This window comes from Pelodiscus sinensis, chromosome 5 (assembly GCF_049634645.1).
Source record: "Pelodiscus sinensis isolate JC-2024 chromosome 5, ASM4963464v1, whole genome shotgun sequence".
In the NCBI taxonomy this organism is placed as follows: Eukaryota; Metazoa; Chordata; order Testudines; family Trionychidae; genus Pelodiscus; species Pelodiscus sinensis.
In genome coordinates this window covers 1,480,486-1,501,835 of record NC_134715.1, presented here as the reverse complement: position 1 = coordinate 1,501,835, position 21,350 = coordinate 1,480,486, and the positions used below count along the sequence as shown (strand labels likewise).

Sequence of the window (21,350 nt, the reverse complement as noted above, 5' to 3'; positions counted from 1 at the left end):
CTGTGGTGCAGTGCTTTATCATCTACACTTTCAAAGTTTGGGGGTTTGAGGTCTTCAGACAGCAGGGACGAGGGAAGGCTGGTGAGCCCATGCCAAAACACAAACATCTGCCGAAAGAACAATTGTGGCTCCTATTAGTATTTGACCCAGAATATGGAAGGTTGTACAGATGATGTCAGTGGGATTAATTCTACAGTCTCCCTTCCCCGGTCTGCCTTACTGCACCACTCTAAGTAAAAACATCCTGATGGATTTGCTGTCACATACATTTTGCCTAAAAATAAGCATCTGTCCGAATGGCGCGCGCATGTACTTTAACAGTGACAATCAGTGCCTCTTTTATACACACTGAACTGGAGTTGCTCAATAGAGGAGGAAGAAATGTTTATATCCCTGTTTTGATTGGGTCGATTACGTGAAAACTGTGCTCCTCTGCAAAAGTGCAGACCTATGGGTCAGTTTCCATCAATATTATGGACGTCTCACTCTCCGGTCATTTTCGGCCCAAAACCTTGATAAAATTAGGCTGGTAGTTGAAAGCTTGTTACAAAGGATTTATTTCCAGGATAAGATGCGACCTTGTACCCACCATTCAACTCATGCAGATCATTTCAGTTTATTTCAAATGGTTCATTATATATGATAACATCAAATTACATGATGGAAAGAGATATCTGCACACCTCCACACACCAGCACTCTCTCGCTGCTCTTAGCTAAATCTAATCTTAATCCAATTGGACAACTGACTAGTCTTTGCTTTAGCTGTCAGGATAGACTAGTGTAATGATGATAAGCTTTTTGGTTGCTCTGATCTCACGTTGCTCCAGAGGAGATCAGCCAACTCCAGATTCAGACTCATATTTTAGAAAGGGACCTTCCAATTTTAGCTGCCCCATTTTGGAGTACCCAGTTTTTGATGCCGAGGGCCTGTTTTCTCAAAGCGCTGTTCCACATGTGCAGCTGAAATGAACGAGCTCTCATCAACTCCTAAAATCCAGTTGTTGGGCTAGATGTTTCTTCCAAAAGACTGCAGTGCTCAATAGCATGCATTGATGCAGCTAAAAAAGTGGCTGGACTTTCAGGAGTCCAGTGTGCCTTAAAATGAAGTGATCAGTAAAGACAATCGGAGCTGGTGGGCACTGAGCATTTTAAAAACAAGGCCTCTTTACTGAAATGCCTTTGCTGATCGGTGCAAATGGGTGTCCCGTAAGAGCGAACTCATGGCTTTGCTATGAGACCCATGCTGGGGGCAAAACATTGTTGGGCCATTCCTGGACCAAATGGCAGGGAGATTTTTGAGTCAGAGTGTTCCGCTCTGCTTTTGAACCTCAGCCACAGGGAGGAACCGGAGGACCTAATTGGAAGGGGGGATGGGTACCTCAACCAAAGACTGGGCCCCCAAACCTGATCGATCTGCAGCCTTTGGGTGAGGAGCTAGGAGCAGGCTGATCCCCACTCCCTTACTGTGACACAGGCCATCTTATACTGCCGGTCGTGGAGGCTCTGCAAGCTCATTGGCCTCCACACTCTGCCTGACTCAGAAGGCACTCGTCTCAGCCCGTCTTTGTCAGATCTGCCACCTGCAATGCCCAATGCCTGGCTCCTGCGCAGAGCTTTGCAGCTCAAGTGTTTTAGCGCACGTCTGCTCTTGGCCCTTTAAGTCAGCGGCCTGTAGGGGGCGCCGATCTGCCCACTCCACAGCTGTCTTTGTGAGGCGTGCTTGAAGGGGAGGCAGCTATCTGCAGGGCAGACAGGGGGAGCAGGATGCCTGATGGCTGCAGTGGTAGGGGACAATTTTTAGCTCTTCTGTAGATTCATCCCTGGGGTTCTTCTGTCTCCTGGCCCCTATGTCCTGCAGCTATGTGTAGCAGGAGTCTGAGCTGGTTGTGGATGAGTGGCTGGGTGGAGCTGACCTTCTTCCAAGTGGGAGCCAGCGGGGCAGTAGGCAGCCATAGCAGGGATCTGTCTTCATAAAGTTCCCATGCTGTTCGATAGTTGAGAGCCGATTTGTGTTTGTGTTGGCATAGCTGAGTTAATTGTCTTTTGGCACTGAGGTAGCAATGAATTCCAGCTACATGTGGACTTTGCCACCCTCATATAATTCACATTTCACATAAGAAAATTCAAACAATTGATGAAATAGAGAATACTTGCAAAACAAAGGGCCTGCAGGATTGAAACCTGCAGTGAGTAAAGAAAAAGCATCAAAGCCAGGTCTACACTACTGAAAAAGTTGACCAAAGACGTGCAACTCCAGTTACGAGAATAGTGTAGCCAGAGTTGATGTATCTTAGGTCGAATTATTTCTGCAGCATCCCCACTGTGGGACTTCCCTTACATCTTGCTACCTGGTTGAGTACCAAAGTTGACAGAGGTGCCATCAGTAGTTGATTTAGTGGACTCTTATCATCTGGCTTGTGCGTGATCATTGATTATGTGTAGGATAGTAGCATGTAGAGATCAGGGCTCAGGACTCATTGTGATAGGCACTCTTCAGGCATGGGAATGAGACCACAATGAGATGCAGATGACCAGGGAAGAAGGCCCTGAAAAACAGTATAATCGGGCTTTGTGTGGGAGCACAATTGTAGAGGTATGCTTTATTAGCCATGGCCCATCTGTGAAATACAGCGGGAAGAGTGTAACAATGTGTCCTTCAATGCTATCATATTGTTGCCTGTCCAACCCAGGGCTGCTGGAAGTTAAGAAGCTTTTAAGCGAGGAGAAGATTTTCAGGGCTCTGACTATCTACAGAAAGAAGTGCGTGGATGGCGTGTGCTCCTAGACTTCTTCCCACCCCACACAACCAAAATCGTTGTCCTCTGTGACTGTAATCTAGGATTCACACGCAAGGTTTAGAAGAGAAAGTGAGGGCACTAGTTCTCTGGGAGACTTCTCCAGTGTTTGGATCCAGCGCCTTTTTCAGACCCCTATGCCAGGAATGGCTGACTTCCAGTTGTGATGCACATCATGCCCTTTCTGGGATATTGTTCTCTCTTTTCCCAAAGCTAACCGCTTTCAAAAGCCTCCTCCCCCATCCCCATCTTTCACACCCTCTCTGCTAGTGACACGGAGGAAAGGGTGTATTTCAAAATATTGTGCTGGGTAATCAAATCCTATTGGCCATCTTTTTCAGCAATGTGGAAACAATATTTCACACAACTTCTTGCTGTGAGGGGGCTCTTACGAGAGCAGCAAACCAGAGATTTTGCCGTGGGCTAGGAGGTAAAGTTGTAATGATGAGGTTCTGTAAATGGCTGTACAAAGATATTTTTTTTAACAGCTCAGTGAAGACCTTTGCTTGATGTACAGTTGCAGTCAAGACAAGCAGCCTGTACATTTTGTTGGCTAAGGAGAGGTGGGGAGAATAATCTGGAAACCGTTATAATGCTGTTATTTTTCTCAGCCTCCCATGGAATGTTGCGGTCAGTTCTGGGCACCCCCTCTCAAAAAGGAAATTGCAGAATTAGACGGTGTTCCAAGACCGGCAATGAGAGCAAATGACTAGGGCCATGGCACAGCTTTTGTATGAAGAGAGTCACAGTCAGGGCTCGATACTGCTCCAGCTTGAAGTCTACCCTGGACTGCAGCGGAGCCACCCGAAGCTCTAGATCAGTAAGAGGGCAAGTGATAAAAGTACACAAAACAACAAAGGAGGAGCTCAGAAATGATCGACCCTGCCGTACACGGGACAACTCGGGAACACTGAATGACATTCAGAAGTGGCAAACTGAAAACTCAGAAGGCAGTATTTCTTCACTTTTCTTCACTTGACGTTGTGTAGCATATGGTTGTTGTCTGGTGTGTCCCAATTACACCAGACACTGTGAGATGGGTACAGTTCCCAATTAGCTGGTGTCCCATTGTGGCAGATATCATAGGATAGTGCTTAGCAAATTCCAAGAAAGATTGGACATTTCTATGGATCACAGGAACATCTGGTGATGTATTGTTAAATATACCAATCCAAGCCTGAAACTCCAAGCTATGAGCCTCCCTCTTAACTGTTGGAGTGCATTGGGTTATCCCAGAACAGTAGGGTTTCCTACAACCTTCCTCTGAAGTCTCTGCTACTGACCATAGTGAAGGCAAGACTGTATCTTGCTAGGGACCGGTGGTACCTAGAGTTGTGAAGCACTTAGCTGTCCCCCAGGAAGGAATTTCACTCTGATGTTGTGTAGCATATGGTTTTTGTCCGGTGTGTCCCAATTATACCAGACACTGTGAGGTGGGTACAAGGTGTGTTGGGTACCTTTGCTGTGCACTCCCATACTGCAGCATGTTTGGATTTTTCAGTTTCACTTGAAGGCTTGAATGTAGTGGATTTTCAGTGTTTGCAGGGGAGATAAGTACATCATCAGCCTATAATCTATTATACCCTTAACTTGGAGGTAAGGTTGAAAGAACATATCAGTAACTCAATGTGTTTTTCTCCCCTGGGAACTTAATAATAAATTATATCAATTTCTTTATATAAGCAGAGGCTTAGCAGCAAATTTGATATGTGAAAAGCACAAAATATATTCAGAGCTTAATGAGAAAATTCAGTAACTCACCCTGTCAAGGCTGTTAAAGATGAATAGACCTGACAGATGTATAAATTCATAAACTAGGAGGAATGAAAATGTTATGAGCATTAGTTAGAGATGACGATTTCACCACAGGTGGGGCTGAAAGAAAAAGACTCATGAGTCAGTTATGCTGAAGTGTCATCCTTAACCAAAGTAAAAATAGCTCTCTTCCAAGCCCCCTCTGCACTGCTGCTTGTGCTAGATTTATTCCAGCAGCCCAGGAAATGGCTCAATGTTACCTGTAAACAGATGCAAGGATCATTGTGAAAGCAAAGTTCCAAGCTAGGATCAGCTGGTTAATGTAATGCCAGTTGAGTTTTGCTTGTGGGATTGTCTGAGGTCACCGTGGGCAGAGAGAAGGAGTAATGTGACTAGCTTCGGAAGACTTCAATGTTGGCAGCACAAAGTTGAATCTGGTGACTTACTATTAGCATGGAGAATGGAAAAGTATGTACGCTGGGCTGTGTTGTAAATGAACTTTTGTATGCATGGGCATAGTTTGTGTCATTTGTCTAAACGATGCACATCAGATAAGGAGACACGGTGTTACCACTGTTGTAATTGCAGATCCTATCATTGTCCATAAAAATGTCAAATCCTTTTTAATCTCACTGGAAATGTGACATCTCTTGGCATTGAGCCCACAGGCTAATTAAACATTTCCTTTGTCAGTTTCAGATGCGTTGTTGTTTTTCAGTGTCATTGAAGTCCCACTAGTTCGTGTGTATAATACATGGGAACACTTGCTTGATCTTTTTCTTTTTCTTACATTCGTTACATTGCATATGTCTGTGATGGCCCTTCCTACTAGGCTTTTCTCTAAACAAATCAGTCTGTGTCTCTTCATTATGAAGTGTCTCCTGTTCCCGATCTCTGAAGCCCCTTGTATTGCGCCTGGTAGCGTCTGCTTGAGTTCATAGCCAATGGCTCTAAGTGTGGGGCTTAGGCTGGGAAGTGTCATGCAGCAGCTCTTAAGGAAGCCAAGAGTTGAGGCACCCTACAGAAGGCAAGAAAACGGAGCTCAAAGAAGGTTTTTTTCACTGTCTGCAAAGCTGTGAGGATTGGGCGGCCAAAGGAGGCGGCCCCAATCAAGTGGAAGGGGGCAGGGCTTCTTGTGATTGGCTGGCAGCTCTGAGAGGTGGCTAGGGATGAATGGGCACTGCATGCAATGGGGGGCATCCAGCAGCAGCAATAAATCTGGAAGTGAGAAGAGCCCCTCTAGGTCTAGCTCAGTGGCCCCCAAACATTTCAGTCCCCAGCCAGGGCTGGGAGCAGAGCTGCAGCTTGGGGTGGGATGGGGATAGGGGTAAGGAGCCCAAGCTTGGGAGCCACGGCATGAGGCTGGTATTGGAACAGGGTGATGCTTCCCCCTTGTCCCTCCTAGGCTTGCTCGGGCCCCAACTGTGCTCCCCCCCCCCCCACAGTCTTCCCGCCTCACTCGAGGGGCATGTGCTACAGTTTTGGGACACAGTTCTGGCCGATTTGAGTTGATCACTGAACTTAGTAAATGGACTGAAACCAATGAGCCCTTCTCACTGCCAGCCTACCAGGAACGGCCTTGCTCAGAAAACATTGCCCCAACTTTTGTCCCCAGTGCCTGGCCAAACCCATCACTGGACAAGTGGAGCTGGACCCCAAAAAGACTCCTGGATAGATTCAGCAATAGGCAACCTTCTGTCAGTCCAGCAGGCATCTAACCATGGTTCTGCCAAGAGGAAGGAGCAGCCCAGATGCACCATGTTGGCTCCAAGCAAACATGTTTTTCTTGTTCTGAAGCTTAGTCAGATGTGGATTTTAGTTTGTGTGGGGCCCAGGAGGAGCTGAGAAGGTTGTTAGAGGAGACCTCTACACACTGCCTTTTCATGGAAAAAGGGTTTCTGGGCCAAGAAAACCCAAGAGCTTGATAATCTTTTCCTTTGCCCCGACTTGGATTCTAATAGCGAAAAAGGAGATTTGACCTGTAGCACGTCATTGTGACTAGGCCCTGGTACTTTCCTATCAAGAGGAAGAGGCCTGTTACCCCTCTCGTGTGCAGATGTCACAAAGCTCCAAAACATTAACCTCCAAGCTCTTTAAAATTATTTCAGCCCCGTGGTAACAGCTTATTGTCTTTTACCAAAGTTCAGTGCTGTTCTATGGAATTGGTCCTGCCTGGTGGGAGATCCCCTGCGAACAGGACCAGTTTAAAGCCCTGGCTATCTAATTCACTCAAACTGGTGCGACTCCTACTCCAGAGTGATCTCAGTGGGGGGGGGAGATCCAACACCCACTGCAGCCAGGGGAATCTTTCCACCGATTTCAATCGACTTTGGATGCAGCCCAAACAGACGAGAATCTGGCCCGGGGATGAGGCTTTTATGTGAGAGCCTGGAGGACAAACCCTGCCGCCTGCTGGTCGGGAGAATAGGGAGCGGCTGGGCGTAGGACTGACTGCCGGGATAATGGTGCACGGAGGCACTTTGCTCCATTAAATGTGTGTGGCTGGAACAATGAGCTCTCAGTTCTGGTTTTTTTTCAACTGTTTGTTTGCTTTTCCTCCCCCCTGGGATACAAACAGCTACAGGGATAAATGTCACGTTACCAGAACTTATTTCTGTAAATTCCGCTTACATATTTCTTTGGGTTGCTGCAGCGAGAGGCTTGTTTTGATGTTCCCCCCTCCCGGCCTGGTTACTTGTTGCTTTACTGGAAACCGCGGTAGCTTGGCTTCAAGGTTCTGAGATCAGCACTTCCTGAAAGAAGGAAACGGCCCAAAGTTCAGCTCTCCTCAAGCCTCTTTAAAATGGTCCAGCCTAGGAGGATCCCTTCCACGAATCCCAGAGAAGGACACCCACCCCCTTCTTCGCTAACAACCCCCACTGTGGGCCTGCTGCCTGAGAGGGGTGAGCAAGCCCTTTGCTCAGCCGCTGAGAACCTCTACATTCCTGCACCATGTGTCACCTTCAGCCCTGCTCACCGACTGAGGCTAGACACGGTGGCCAGAGTCCAACGCAGAGACTTCCTGATTTGCAAGAGTTTGAGAACTTCCCTAGGAATGAAGGGGTCTGGGTAGGGGGCCACTGAAAAGGATGGGTCAGCTTGAAATGCTGGTAGTGATCTCCTAACTTTAGAATTAAATTGGCATCCTAAACTAAGTCTGTTGACCTCTTGAACTTCCTCTGAAAGTATTAAAATGTGTTCCATCCAAGACCTGTCTGCTAAGCACTGTGGAAGTATAGATTGAGAAGAGGCTGGAGCACGTGACCTACAAGGAGAGGCTGCAGGATTTGGGCTGATTTAGTCTACAGAAGAGCGGGGGGGGGGGGGGGGGATTTGGTAGCAGCCTTCAACTCCATAAAGGGAGGTTCCAAAGAGGGTGGAGAGAGGCTGTTCTCAGTGGTGGCAGATGGCAGAATGAGGAGCAATGGTCTCAAGTTACAGTGGGGAAGGTCTAGGCTGGATATTAGGAAAAACTATTTCCCTAGGCGTGTGGTGAAGCACTTGACTGGGTTCCTAGGGAGGGAGTGGAATCCCCCTGGTTTGACAAAGCCCCGCCTGGGATGATTGCGTTAGAGTTTTGTGCCTGCTTGGGGCGGGGGAGTTGGACTCGGTGAGTCCTGAGGTCTCTTCCAGCCCTGAGGTTCTGTGATTCTATGACTGATAGTATAGATAGAAGGACGGATTCAGTTGTCGTCCCCAAAGAAGTTGCAAGGCTGTGGGTGAGGGGAAGAGAAGGAACCCACTTGCAGAGGGGAAATGACTCCCAAGTGACATAGCCAGGGGTAGAACCAGAGTAGGGTACTGCCCACTGGACCATGTTCTTGTTCATGCCATCTCTGATGGTCATTCCATCAACTGCCTTCAGAGTACAATTGCGGGATTAGGAATTCCCACAACTGGTTCTGTACAGGAGACGCAAGGGCCAGCTGTGAGTGATAATTACAGGAAAACTGATATTATTCTCCTAACTCTACAGCTACCTGCTGCCTGGTTCCAACAGGGAACCAGGTGCACAGCGTTACCACACCCAACAGATCTCCCTACCTCTCCCTGTGTCTGCCCCCTCCCCTGCCTTCACAACACCAGTGAGGGCATTTTCCTGCGTAACCCTTCTGGCCCCATCCTAGTACTGCATGTTGGGAAACGTGGGAATTGGTGAACAGGGGAAAGTGCCATTGATGGCTGTTACCCAAGGTGCAGTCTCTCACGCCAGTTGTCTGCAAGCCTTTAACTGCCGGACCTGGGAGAGTGGATGACGGGCTGGAACACTCGATAATTGCCTGCTCTGCTCATCCCCTCTAAAGTGCCTGGCACCAGGCACTGCTGGAAGAGAGGACACTGGGCTTGATGGACTATTGCTCGGATTCAGCGTGGCCATTCTTATGGTTCTGCACAAGCGCCGTTTCTCTATCAGCATTTTGCATTAACTGTCACTTGTTTCATGGACCTTACACTGTGTGTTCGTGGGTTGCACGCACAATGATACTTGATCCTGGGCACCTGTGACAACATGCACAAAAGTCCAGCAAAATATCTGGTGGGGATATTCTTGTAACACTCTCTAATGCTACAGGAGAGGTTGGCCGACTGCAGCCCGTGGGCCAGATCTGGTCCACAAGGTTGGTCCCTGGTGGGCCCTCAGCTCTCTATTTACCTGTGCCTCCACAGGTATTGGGTGATCATAGCTCTTGTTGGCTGCAGATGGCCATTCACGGCCAATGGGAGCTGCAGGAAGTGGCGTCCCTGTCTGCTTTGCTTCCTGCCACTCCTGTTGGCCATGAATGGCAATCTGCAGCCAACGAGAGTGGTGATTGCCCAATACCTGCAGAGGCACAGGTAAATATAGTGGCGGCATCTCGTCTGGGACTAGCCCTGAAGGCTATTGGAGTTTTTTGGCTACCCTGTGCTAAGGTTATGTCAGTACTACAGGCTCTGCCACAAGTATGCTACAGTCGTGCAAACACTTGCTATGCCAACAGAAAGGGTGTTTCCATCCGTGTCCTTAATCTGTCTCTCTGAGCCACTAGCTAGGTCAACAGAAGAATTTTTCTGTCTACCTAGTGAAGTCTACACATGGGCTTATGTCAGCTTAACAATGTCTCTTCCTGGTGTGAATTTTGCACACCCCTGAGCACCACAGCTAGGTCACTCCTAAGGTTTAGCTGGGGACCAAGCCTAATTGCTGAAACCTTCCTTTGGCAAGTTGTCTGTCTTCTTTCTATTTTTGTGGTGGTCCCATAACCTACGGAGTCACTCCAGGGACTGAGATTCCAGAATCTCCTACAAACAGGTGTCCGGGGCTGGGAAGTTTGGAGAGAGGTTGGAGTGAAGGCAGCAGCACAAGCAGCCCTCAGTAGTTACAACCCAAGGGAAAGCTTTTTTAGTAACAGTCTAGAAGTCAATCAGAAGATCTAGCAGTACTTCCACAAAGGAGCTCATGAGAAGAAAGTTGCACCACTCCAGTGCTTCAGAGTAGACACCCACCAATCTTTGCTCTGGTCTGGGGATAGAATTCTCCCATTAACCCATCTCCCTGAAAGAATTCTGCCATTCGCTTAGCTCTGTCTACACCAGGGGTTAGGTTGGCACAACTATCTGGATTTGACACATGCTTCAGAGATATCGCTAAGCCGATGTAACTTTTTATTGGAAACCACTCGGATGGATGGATAGATGGAGCTTGTCAGCAAATATCTATCATCAAAACTTTCGCGGCTGGTTTTCAGGTTTTTAATGCCCCTCCCCCATTTTTAGACAAGCTTGCAAATTTTTTTTCTTGAGAAAATTTCCATTGAAGAAGCCATTTTCCACCTATTGGGTAATATTATTATTCTTGTTTATTACAGCAAGCTGTAATGGCCAGCTAAGAATGAGGCCTCATTGTGCAGGATGCTGTACAAACAGAGTAGTAGATGGTCCCTGCCCTGAAAAGACTATAGTCCAATTTTGCCAGATATCCACAGGGTGGGAGAACACGCCGGCAAAGTGGCCAGCGGATTGCAGTGAGGGTTTCCAGCTTTCCCAACTGGACGGACCAGATGCCATTCATGGGTTTTCCTTCGGAGTTGAACATTCTGTGTCTGAAAAATTTCCATTTTACATAAGATTTTCAAAAGAACTCTTGGATTTCTTTCCTCAACATTGCAGCTGTATAAAAAATGTTTAATTGGTGGCCAAATGTCAAGACTACAAAATGCCACTGAAATATTTCTTCTAACAACTAAATTAAAAATTTAAACAGTGGTTTATAATGAAGGGGAAACTCTTCTGTCCTACTTTCTAATTCTTTTTAAAAATAGATTCTTCCAAATAGCAAATTAGTGCCATTTCTGATCTCATAGGAAGCCACACAATCAAAAATTCATTTACTTTGCCTCAAGTGAACTAGATGACTCTCTTTATAGATCCCAATCCATTTCAGCGAGCAGCACAAACAGTGCATTCAAATCAACTCAGAGGTCAATCAGCTGGCTCTTTATGTCTTGAAACAGAGTCCCTCCATCCTAATGCAAATGTCCATCTGTTCGAATGAGTTGAAACTCATTGGGTACTTCAGAAGTTGGGGCCATTAGGAGATGTGCTCAGGCATTCAGAAAGGGAGCTGTTCCTCCTTTAGATGCACTTGCAGGTTGATACATTTTAGAGAACTGGTCTGAACTGACCAGAATCCTTTCAGGGTGGCCTTGCCTGTGAAGTCACTATAGCGTCTGTCCTCAGATCAATGTGCACAACTCAAATTGACGTCAGTAAATAATGTATACGCCCTTATGTCTTGCCTTGCTGCGGTGGCTACTCCCTGCTTTGTGGGACTTTCCTGGCTTTCCATTCCTTTGGGCTTCGTTGGCTGCAGCCTAGCGAACCAGACTGCCCCAATTCACTAGAATACAGTTAGTGTCATTCATAAACTGAAGCAATCTGTCTGCACTGCATCTCCTACATTGCGCTTATCCCCAGGCAACTGCTGAGCTCAGAATACCAGGATGGCAGTGTTGAGCCAGCCTCAGAACAAACGCTTATGGACCACATCCCTCCTTGATTTTGTAAAGAGGGCATTTTCTGCTGGCAAGCTCTTCGGATGGAAAATTCCTGAGAATCTACTTGTTCTGCAGAACTCCAGGGAGACAGAAACTCCAGAGGGGAAAGAGCAATCTGCCCCCATCTATTGCCCCTAAGATTTACAGATGGAAAAAAAGCATGCCTCGCAAGCGCTGGCATGCAGAACCTACCACCAGAGAGATTTCAGTAGTAGAACAATGTATTCCTGGTGAAATGAACCCACTTTATGTGAAGCCTTGAGCAGGATTGGTGAAGTGGAGGGACAGAAATGATCGCAAGGCCTGGAAATGGTTATTCAGAGCAGGTGCCACATCTTGAAGATGTGCTGTTGCAAAAGCAAATTGCTGCAAATTACCATCCCGGCAGGACTTAGGCAGTCGGATTGGAAAAAAGATGCATGTGAAGGGAAGAGGAGACATTTGGAACAAATGGGATTCTCTCCATTATAGTGGCTGATTGGCAATATCTTGGAAACAAATTCAAGATATTTCCATGTGCAGTTTCTCAGTGAAAATAAATGGTCCTTTTTCTTTTACAACCCCTTTGAAAAATTAACACTGTTTAAAACATAATACAGCTATAATAACCCACCCGTTAATTATATCTCATTTTCTGCACTGAATTAAGGGTGACAGCATTTTGGTTTAACAATTTGGGAATGACTTTGGTAGGAAAAACATACTTTGGGGGGAGGGGAAAGTCTAGCAAAACTTGAAAGAATTTTCCAAATTTTGTCACTTTTTTCTGTACATTCAGTACAAAGTAACTTTCCACAGCTCCAGCCCACAGCTCCTCTCATTACCAACTATAATGACAAAAATGATTTATTAGCTCCAGTTTAGTCAATTTCTCGATTTTTTTTTTTTTTTTTTTTTTTTTTTTTTTTTTTTTTAAAGAATTATTTCCAGTTGAATTATTTCCAATTATTTCTATCATCAGACAAGAGCAACGGGCCGCTCTGTGGATATGGAATCTCCGCCTTCATGGCTATTAACATGGAACCACATTGTCAGCTAGCATAACTTGGCTCATTATGGGCTTGAACGGAGCCAGGCCCAGGCCAAATGCTGAAGGCCATAAGTCCTGTCCTACAAGTCAAGTCCTGTAAAAGCACCGGCTTTCTTTTCCTTCCCTTCCTCGGGTCTCACATTTCTCTCTCTCTCTCCACAAAAGCCAGTGTCTGGGGGCTCCCTGCCTAAGTTACCCAATGTCATCTGCTGATGTGAGGTGTGTGATCTCTGGCCTACCCACCCAGGGACCAGGAAGGAGCTGCACTTGTCTCAGCTTGGGATCCCCAGCTGACTTCATGGAAGAGGGTGGAAGGCCGCCTTCCTGATACCCTCCAGCCCGCTGGCTAGAGTGGTGGTATGGGAGACCCCTGGCACGGTGCAGCAGGGCTTTCCCGCGTCGCAGGTGAGCGCCCTAGTCAATGGGACAGGCCTACACGGGGCTCTCTCCACTTCCGCTGGTGACATTCTCCATTTGGTACGAGCGAGTGAGAAATGCTTGGGACCAAGGTGAGGGAGTGACGACAGGCAGCGGGCCGGACATTCCCATGGAAGGGGAGGCTCTCCCGTTCATAGGCACAGGAGGGGACTGAGTCTGGGTCTCCATGAGCCTGGGCGAGTGCCCTAACCCCTGGGAGAAAGGGGAGGGACCCGTCACCAGTTCAGAGTGGCCCTGGCAGGCCCTGCCGGTGTCCTGGGGGACACACCATATCCTCACCTGCACTGGGAATGGGCCGGGGCTCAGGCATGAGCAAGGCAGCTCTGCATGCCCAGAGGAAGAAACCTAGGCACCCCGGGGAGCGTTATGGTCAAATGTAGGCACAGAGGAATTTTAGGTGGAGGGTTTGACGATCTCTGCGGTGCTTCATGTTAGACCTCGCGGCTTCAAGTAGGAGTCAGGTACTTCAGTGGCTCTGGGCCAAGGGGCCTGTGATTTCAGCAGGAGTTGCAAGGGAGGCAAACGGAACCAGGTCAGTGCTCATGTCACTGGTGGGGCGTAAATGCCTGAGGGCTGAGCAGAAGTGTGGGGGGATGGACAGGAAGGTACCACACGGCTGAGCAATGGCGCTCAGAGGGGTCTGACACAGCAGGCCACGTTGCCATTGGTAACTGGGCTAAGCGGAGCCCACGCACACCGCAGCACTTACTCTGGCAGGCGTGTCTTCCTCGCAAAGAGCCGGCGAGAGAAACAAGCGTGGAAGGCCGGCTCCGAAAGGCGCTTGCCAGGAGATGTGGAGCGTGGTGCGTGGAAAGCTTTTTTCTGTCCCTGACGGGCAGAATGGAGCCCTAACTAGCTGGGGTGCTGAGACCAGAGCTTACAACCTGCCAGATGCAGGCAGCGTGAGCAGCAGGCATTCTGGGCTGCCCTGGCCTGTGGAAACCACTCGGACAGAAGGCCAGTTAAATAGCTGCTCACCCTTTGTTTTCTGCAGAGCACAGACATAGCGTGCAAGGGACCACTGGAGGCTTCAGCGCCCTCCCAGCTCTCATGAGAACCACTCCCATGCCTCTCTGTGAGTTTAACAAACACCTTGTGGGGGCTGCATTATTTTACTGAGTGGCAGTGGGGATAGTTCCGCTCATGTAAGTGACCCTTTGGCTCCAGCTGCACTGATGGCCATAAAAAGTCTGGGCTCGAAAGGAACTGGAAACTTGCCTTAGTTACAGGGTGGCTGTAGATGTCCGAGGGGGAACAGCGTCAAAGGGATTGTTCCTGCAAGGTTTGTCAGTGGGGAAACCCTCCCATCAACAGCGCGGTCTGATTTGGGAGTCACTCGGTGCGACTGCTTTGCTCTCAGTGAGCCATGTGATTCTAATCAGGCAAGTCTGGAGTGTAGCTCAGGGGTTTTCAAATGGGGGGGCTGCGACCCAGGGTGGGGCGTGGAATGTCAGGCCTGGCTCTCCTTGCTGCAGGGGGATCAGGTGACCGATGGGGGGGCTAAGGCAGGCCCCTGCCTGTCCTGGCAACACAGACTGTGCTGCTCCTCAGAAGCAGCCAGGAGCAGGCCTGCCCTGAGCGCTAGCTCCATACTCCCATTGGCTGAGAACCCGCTGCTGGCTGCCTCTGGGGGCAGCATGGTCTGCGGTGCCAGAAGAGCATGGAAGCTGCCTTAGCCCCCCCCCCCCCCCCATACACCGCTGACTAGGAGCTGTTCAAGGTCGGCCCCTCCTGCCCCAGGCCTGACCCTTCCCAAAACCAGAGGCCCCTCCCATACCCCAAAGCTCCCATGCTCAGCCCCACCCCACAGCCCACACTCCAGTCACATTGTGTCGGGTTGTGGCAGCAGCAGTTTCCTTCAACTGGGTCATGAGAAAAAAGTTTGAAAACCACTGGTTTAGAGCAAGCCCTAGATGTGAATTGGGAAGGGAAGGTCAAACAGAAAATGTTAATGTTTTCAAAGCAAAAAACAACCCCCCCCCCCAAAAAAACTTATTTTTTTTTGTTTCAAAGGTTTGCTAATTACAGCTAAAAAATTAAAAAAGATCACAATAGAAATGAGGCATTTCAAAATGTTTCAATTCAGCTAACCTGATTTGGGGATTTGAGTTCCTTTTTTTTTTTTTTTTTTTACACGTTTGACTTTCCATGTCTGTGCAGGCTAGCCTTGTTTTATTATGTTTTTTATATCTGCTCTGGTGTTAATATTTATAAAGTTATATGACAATGGGAATAATTAGCACTAAATTAAAATCATAACCCAAATAGAAAAAATCTGTCAAACCAATGCTTCTTTTTAAGAGGCCAGTTGAAAGAGAGTCCACTGCTCTTTCAGTTCTGTGCACACATGCCGAAAGAATACAGCAGACATCTCCATTTCAAATGGAGCGAGGGTTGCTCTACTAAACTTTCAAGTAATTTCTACAGAGTGCGCTAAGCCTTTGGGAGGTAGAAACGGAAGAACAAAATAGTTATGCAAATGCAAAAAAAAAAATGAAGATCAGAAAATATCTGCATAGAAGTTTTATGCAATCGGTTTGGGGTAGTGTATGTTGAAACATTAATGTGTCACTGGGACTGTTTCGTTAGTGTTTATCACATTTATTGCATGGTAGGAATGTAAGCTGTCCTCTCTCCACCAGCTTGAAAGGCTGGCATTTTTCTTTGTACTGGATGTGTGGCTCACAGGCTGTAGTGTTAGCACTTTTTGCCGAGATGACGTTATGAGCATTTTATTAATGTTTTATTTATGGTTAATGTATGATCCTGCAAACTTTACTTATGTGTTAATAAGCATTTACTAAATATTTAATTGCAGTTGCTATAATTGATAAATTGATTCTAATAAAACCTTTCAAAAATTGTAAAGGCAATATCCCACGGTGTTTCCAAGAAATCTTCCTATCTATTAGGGGAAAAGGAACCTACAGAAAGGTGGAGAGATGCAGTGGACTAGATGGCTGTCAAGTCAGGTTTGCTCATTCATCGGTATCCCTTGAGGACATGAAAAGAGAAACCCTTTTCTTACAGAACTAGTTCTCTCCCATGATGCCAACGTTGCCTGCTGGTTTTACCCACGTGCCGTTCTTTCAGCACCTGAAGGCGTCTCATCCTTCACGCTCACCGTTTATTGATGCACTGCTGTTCTCTTTGATCTCTTTTTGCTGTGTGTTGAATGTTCCTCCAGTCACTACAAAGCCTATTGTTTAGTATTTTTGGGTATGGCTACACTACAAAGTTAATTCGAACTAACAGACGTTAGTTTGAATTAACTTTGATAGGCGCTACACATACAAACCGCTAGTTCGAACTTAATTCAAACTAGCGGAGCGCTTAATTCGAACTAGGTAAACCTCATTCTACGAGCACTAACGCCTAGTTCGAATTAACTAGTTCGAATTAAGGGCTGTGTAGCCACTTAATTCGAGCTAGTGGGAGGCTAGCCCTTCCCAGCTTTCCCTGGTGGCCACTCTGGGCACCACCAGGGAAACTCTTCTGCCCCCCTTCCAGCCCCAGAGCCCTTAAAGGGGCACAGGCTGGCTATGGTGACCGTGCCAGGTGCAAGCCTGCCAGCACCCAGCCAGCAGACCCTGCACCTGGCGCGGCTCGAGCCGGCCACCCGTTGCCACCCAGCCCTCCGCCTCTTCCCGGGACCAGGCTGGCGGTTCCCGGGAGCCTGCCCAGGTCCGCAAGAGGCGGGCACCTGCCTGGGCTAGTGCAGACATCGTGGACCTCATCCATGACCTCCGCACTAGGCACAGGAAAGTGGATGTCTAGGGCAGGATAGCTGCCAGCCTGGCCACCCAGGAGCAAGTTGGCATGAAAATCAAGGTGGTCCACTGAGACTCCCGACCCTGAGCTTACAATGGCCGTACTGGGTCAGACCAAAGGTCCATCTAGCCCAGTAGCTTGTCTGCCGACAGTGGCCAACACTAGGTACCCCAGAGGGGATGGACCGAAGACAGTGACCAAGCCATTTGTCTCGTGCCATCCATCTCCAGCCTTCCACAAACAGAGGGCAGGGACACCATTCCTACCCCCTGGCTAATAGCACTCCATGGTCCCAACCTCCATGACTTTATCTCACTTCTCTTTAAACTCTGTTATAGTTCTAGCCTTAACAGCCTCCTGCAGCAAGGAGTTCCACAGGTTGACTATTTGCTTTGTGAAGAAGAACTTTCTGTTGTTAGTTTGAAGCCTGTACCCATTCATTTCATTTGGTGTCCTTTAGTCCTCCTTTTATGGGAACTAATGAAGAACTTTTCTTTATGCACCCTCTCCACACCACTCATGATTTTATAGACCTCTGTCATATCCCCCCTCAGTCTCCTCTTTTCTAAGCTGAAAAGTCCCAGTCTCTTTAGCCTCTCTTCATATGGGACGTGTTCCAAACCCCTGATCATTTTAGTTGCCCTCCCCTCTCCCAGCCTCTCTCTTCCCCTCTCCCACCTCCTTTTCCCAGTCTCCCCGAGTTTTGTTCAATAAAGACAGATTCCATTTTTGAACACGTGTCCTTTATTTTGCACATCAGGAAGTGGGGCTAGGGAGGGGTAAGAGGAAGGAGGTGAGGGAGGAATGGGGCACGAGCCCCCGATGGGGAGGACTGGGCTGGCTCTGCGGGCTCCTCGGGGTGGAAACTCTCCTGAAGCCCCTTGATTGACCCCCCCCTTCCAGATGGCAGCCTGCGGCAAGTGCAGCCGGGCTGATGGCCGAGTGCTGTGATGTGCCGAGTGTGGGCACTCAGGGCACTCCAAGCCAGGACTGCTTTGCGAGTGGGGAACCCCTGAGACCTGTCTGTCCGGGGTGGGGGTCGGGTCCCTTTAAGCACAGCCCTCGGCTAGCCTGAGACAGCAGCTCCACGCGCTAAGTCCTAATCTGATGCCCTGCCGGCACTGCTTCCGGCCAGCCTTAACCTCGGTTCAGGGTCCACTCAATGTGGGCATGCTAGTTCGAATTAGCAAAACGCTAATTCGAACTAGTTTACGTCTAGATGCGCTAATTCGAATTAGCTTAGTTCAAATTAACTAATTCGAACTAAGTTAGTTCGAGTTAGTGCTGTAGTGTAGACATACCCTTTGTTACTGCACGTATGGCATAAAGAGATTTGTACCCTGAGACCATTGTTCCGTGTAGGGCTCAAGTCATAAAGGGGACTTGCATTGGCGTTACACCCAAATCTAGCACCCTGGTGCAACCCTTAGCCCCGAATTAGCTGCCCACTCTCCCCATACACTGGAGAGATTTAGCATTGGGATTCACTGGAGTCAGCAAGTCGGGAGTATAGTGTAGAAGGAAAGGATGGCAGATCCACCAGCTCCCATTGATCTGGCTGCTGGCTGCCTGCCTGATGCAGGCACTGAAGTCAGGAGGTCAGATCTTTCTCATGAAAGCTGGAAATAGAGCGAGCCTTTGCTCCAAATAGAATACCGCTACCTGCGGGGCTGAGACAGGAATTTGTATCCTCTTTCTCTTTTGTCCTGTGGCACCGTAAGGACTAACAGATTTATTTGGCTTAAGCTTTCGAGGGTCAAAACCATTTCATCAGGTGCGTCAGGCATACCCTGCCATGGGCTGTGGCTTACAAGCCACCCCAGATCTCAGTGGATTAACACACTCCAGCTTTGCCAGAGACAGATGCCGACTGCTGCAGGGGAATGGGTTTCGTAACAGCAAGGCCAGTAACATGACTCACCCTTGTCCAGTGCCCAAGGCAGAGTGAAAATATGAAGAAATTACTCAAATTTTGGCTGGACCGAGCATAACCACTGGCAGTCCTCACTTTTTCCTATGTGTTCCTGACTGTCTAGCCACAGCATGGAGACCCTGGCAATAGGAATGGTTCCCCTCAATCCTTAAAATGTCTTCCACCAGCTTCTTTCAAAAGCCTGGTTCTGCCCAGTTGTGTTTCTTTTTTTATCTCTTCTCCCTTCTCTTCCCTATTGACTCCTCTCCCTCACCGCTGGAGAAAAAGACTTGTTAGTAGCAGCTTTGTGTCTGTCTGTTCTCACATATTTTTGTTTGCATTTGTGAAAAAAGCTAACACTTCTCCTGCCTGTCCTCTCTTCAAGGAGTCAAAAACAGTCAGCACTTTTCTCGTGCCCTTCCTCTCTCTTGCGCCCTATCTTAATATTTGTGTTTTCATCCCAGAAACAAATGCTGGTGAGAGTCAGCTGGATGTGCTGTCTCCTGGCCTACTGAGATAATTATGACACCCCTTGAAAATCTACTCACATGAGGGCTGTGTCTATACTGGCATGAATTTCCGGAACTGCTTAAAACGGAATACTATTCCGTTTTCAGTTTTTCCAGAAAAGGAGCATCTACATTGGCAGGCTGCTTTTCCAGAAAAGCCCTTTTTCCGGAAAAGCGTCTATGGCCAATGTAGACGCGCTTTTCCGGAAAAGAGCCCCGATCGCCATTTTCGCGATCAGAGCTCTTTTCCGGAAAAGACTACTGGGCTGTCTACACTGGCCCTTTTCCGGAACAGTGTTCCGGAATAAGGACTTATGCCCGAGCGGGAGCAGAATAGTTTTTCCGGAATAGCAGCTGATTTTGTATAGTAGAGCGTCGTTGCTTTTCCAGAAATTCAAGGGCCAGTGTAGACAGCTCGCAGCTTATTCCAGAAAAGCGGCTGATTTTCCGGAATAAGTGGCCCAGTGTAGACACAGCCGAGATGTAAGTTGTAAGGTTCCCATACTGGCAGTCCTAGTTTGTATCTTAAGACCTTTTATATTGGGTTAGGATTGGGGTTTTGGCTTTGATTGCACTTGCCAAAGGACATTTTTGGACTTCTCTTTTTTGTGTGTGACATTTTAAAATACACCCGGATCTGGAGATTCATTCCATTTGCAGTATGCTTGCTGCATTCCAGAAAGGCAGCCAGCGGAAAATGATAAACAGTATTTAAGATTCAGCAAGCACCTGGTGTATTCAAGAAGAAATCTTTATATTGAAAACATATAGACACATTCCAGGGAGGGCAAATAAGATTTCCTTGAGTGAGCAGTGGCAAGAGTTTTGACTTAGCAAATTTTAATTCCTGTGCAGGGGGACAGATCACAGCAGGCCAGCTAAGATGCTGCTTGATTTTTACCCTGCATAGAGCTGAGAAAAGGGGGCTGGGAAAGAGGAAAAGGAAAGCAGGATTTACTATATGCCTGAATCTCTCCTTTGTTCCATCTCTGTGCTGCTTTGGCAGCGCATAGCGACTAGAAACCTGCTAGTTCGACCTGGTGTAGAATTCCCCCACCCTGGTGCAGAAATGAAGCAGGGAGCTTCTATGTCCCTACCCCCTTATCAGGAAGTGGTGTCCTGAACACTGTTGAAACGAGACACTGTCGTGTTACATTGTAGGTGGCTTCCTGGTCCTGCTGGCAGGCTAGGTGCTCTGTAGGGATGTGCGTGAGCTGGGTTTTCAGCAGTCAGTCTGCATCGAGCATGATAGTATGGAGTTGCAGCTCTTCGTCAGAGGGAAACAGCCTGCTAGCTCTCTTTCCATGACTGAGTGTTTGCCAGAGTCTAAGACACAAAGCAGCGTTACATTGCAGCTCATGTGCCTTTTTTTCTCTAACACACTGGGGATATGCCACAGGCACAGCTGGGATTTGGTGGACAAGACTAGAATGCTCCACCCATTCCTGGCTGTTGGCTGGCCAGCAGCAGGGGAAGATTAGTCTCGTCTCAGGTAGCGTACAACCAGTGGTTCTCCTTCTCCTGTGCTGCACCTACCAGGCAATGGGTGCAGCTGAGAATCTTGGCCAATATGACTTCTCGGTCAGCCCTCCTCTCGACGGAGAGCTATGCGCACTGCTTGGGCTGGAGTCGGCACTCTCGGTGCGCATTCCCGGCTTGTGGAGTGACCCAGCGTCTCCAAAGAATCGTTGCAGAGTTATATTGATTTTCCCATGAGCCCCTCCAGTTGACGGTTGGACTCAAATGTACCGTTGGTGTGAACGGCTGCACTTAGCCAGGGGAGCAGGTGTAATTCACTCTCATGCTGTCGTCAGTATTTCTCCCCCTCTGGGCTGTGGGCTGTGCTCGGGTTGGGTAAGGCATTCTTTCCTCAGTCTCAGAAGGTCCCTTTGGGTCTCTTTACTCAGAGTGAGGCTGTCTGCTGGAGGATCTCTGCCTGGGTGGTGATTTGCAAACTGATTCTGGTCTTATATTCATTGGCTATAATCACAGCTATGCTATCGCCTTAGCTCGAGGCTGATCTTAGAACCATAGACTCCCAGGGCTGGCAGAGACCTCAGGAGGCATCGAGTCCAGCCCCCTGCCCAGAGCAGGACCAACCCCA

The 21,350-nt window shown here is 48.2% G+C and overlaps 1 long non-coding RNA gene across 5 annotated transcripts in view; it reads left to right on the top strand.

The window, feature by feature from the left end:
• The window catches only part of LOC112546584 (uncharacterized), a 392,852-nt gene that overhangs the window by 91,561 nt on the left and 279,941 nt on the right, over positions 1-21,350 (top strand). The window contains exon 3 of one of the 5 annotated variants that reach the window (XR_012903932.1): positions 3,409-5,225. The exons of the other annotated variants lie outside the window; for them this stretch is intronic. This is a non-coding gene — a long non-coding RNA (uncharacterized LOC112546584). Of the gene's footprint in view, positions 1-3,408; positions 5,226-21,350 lie in introns of those variants that run through there. 5 annotated transcript variants of the gene reach the window in all.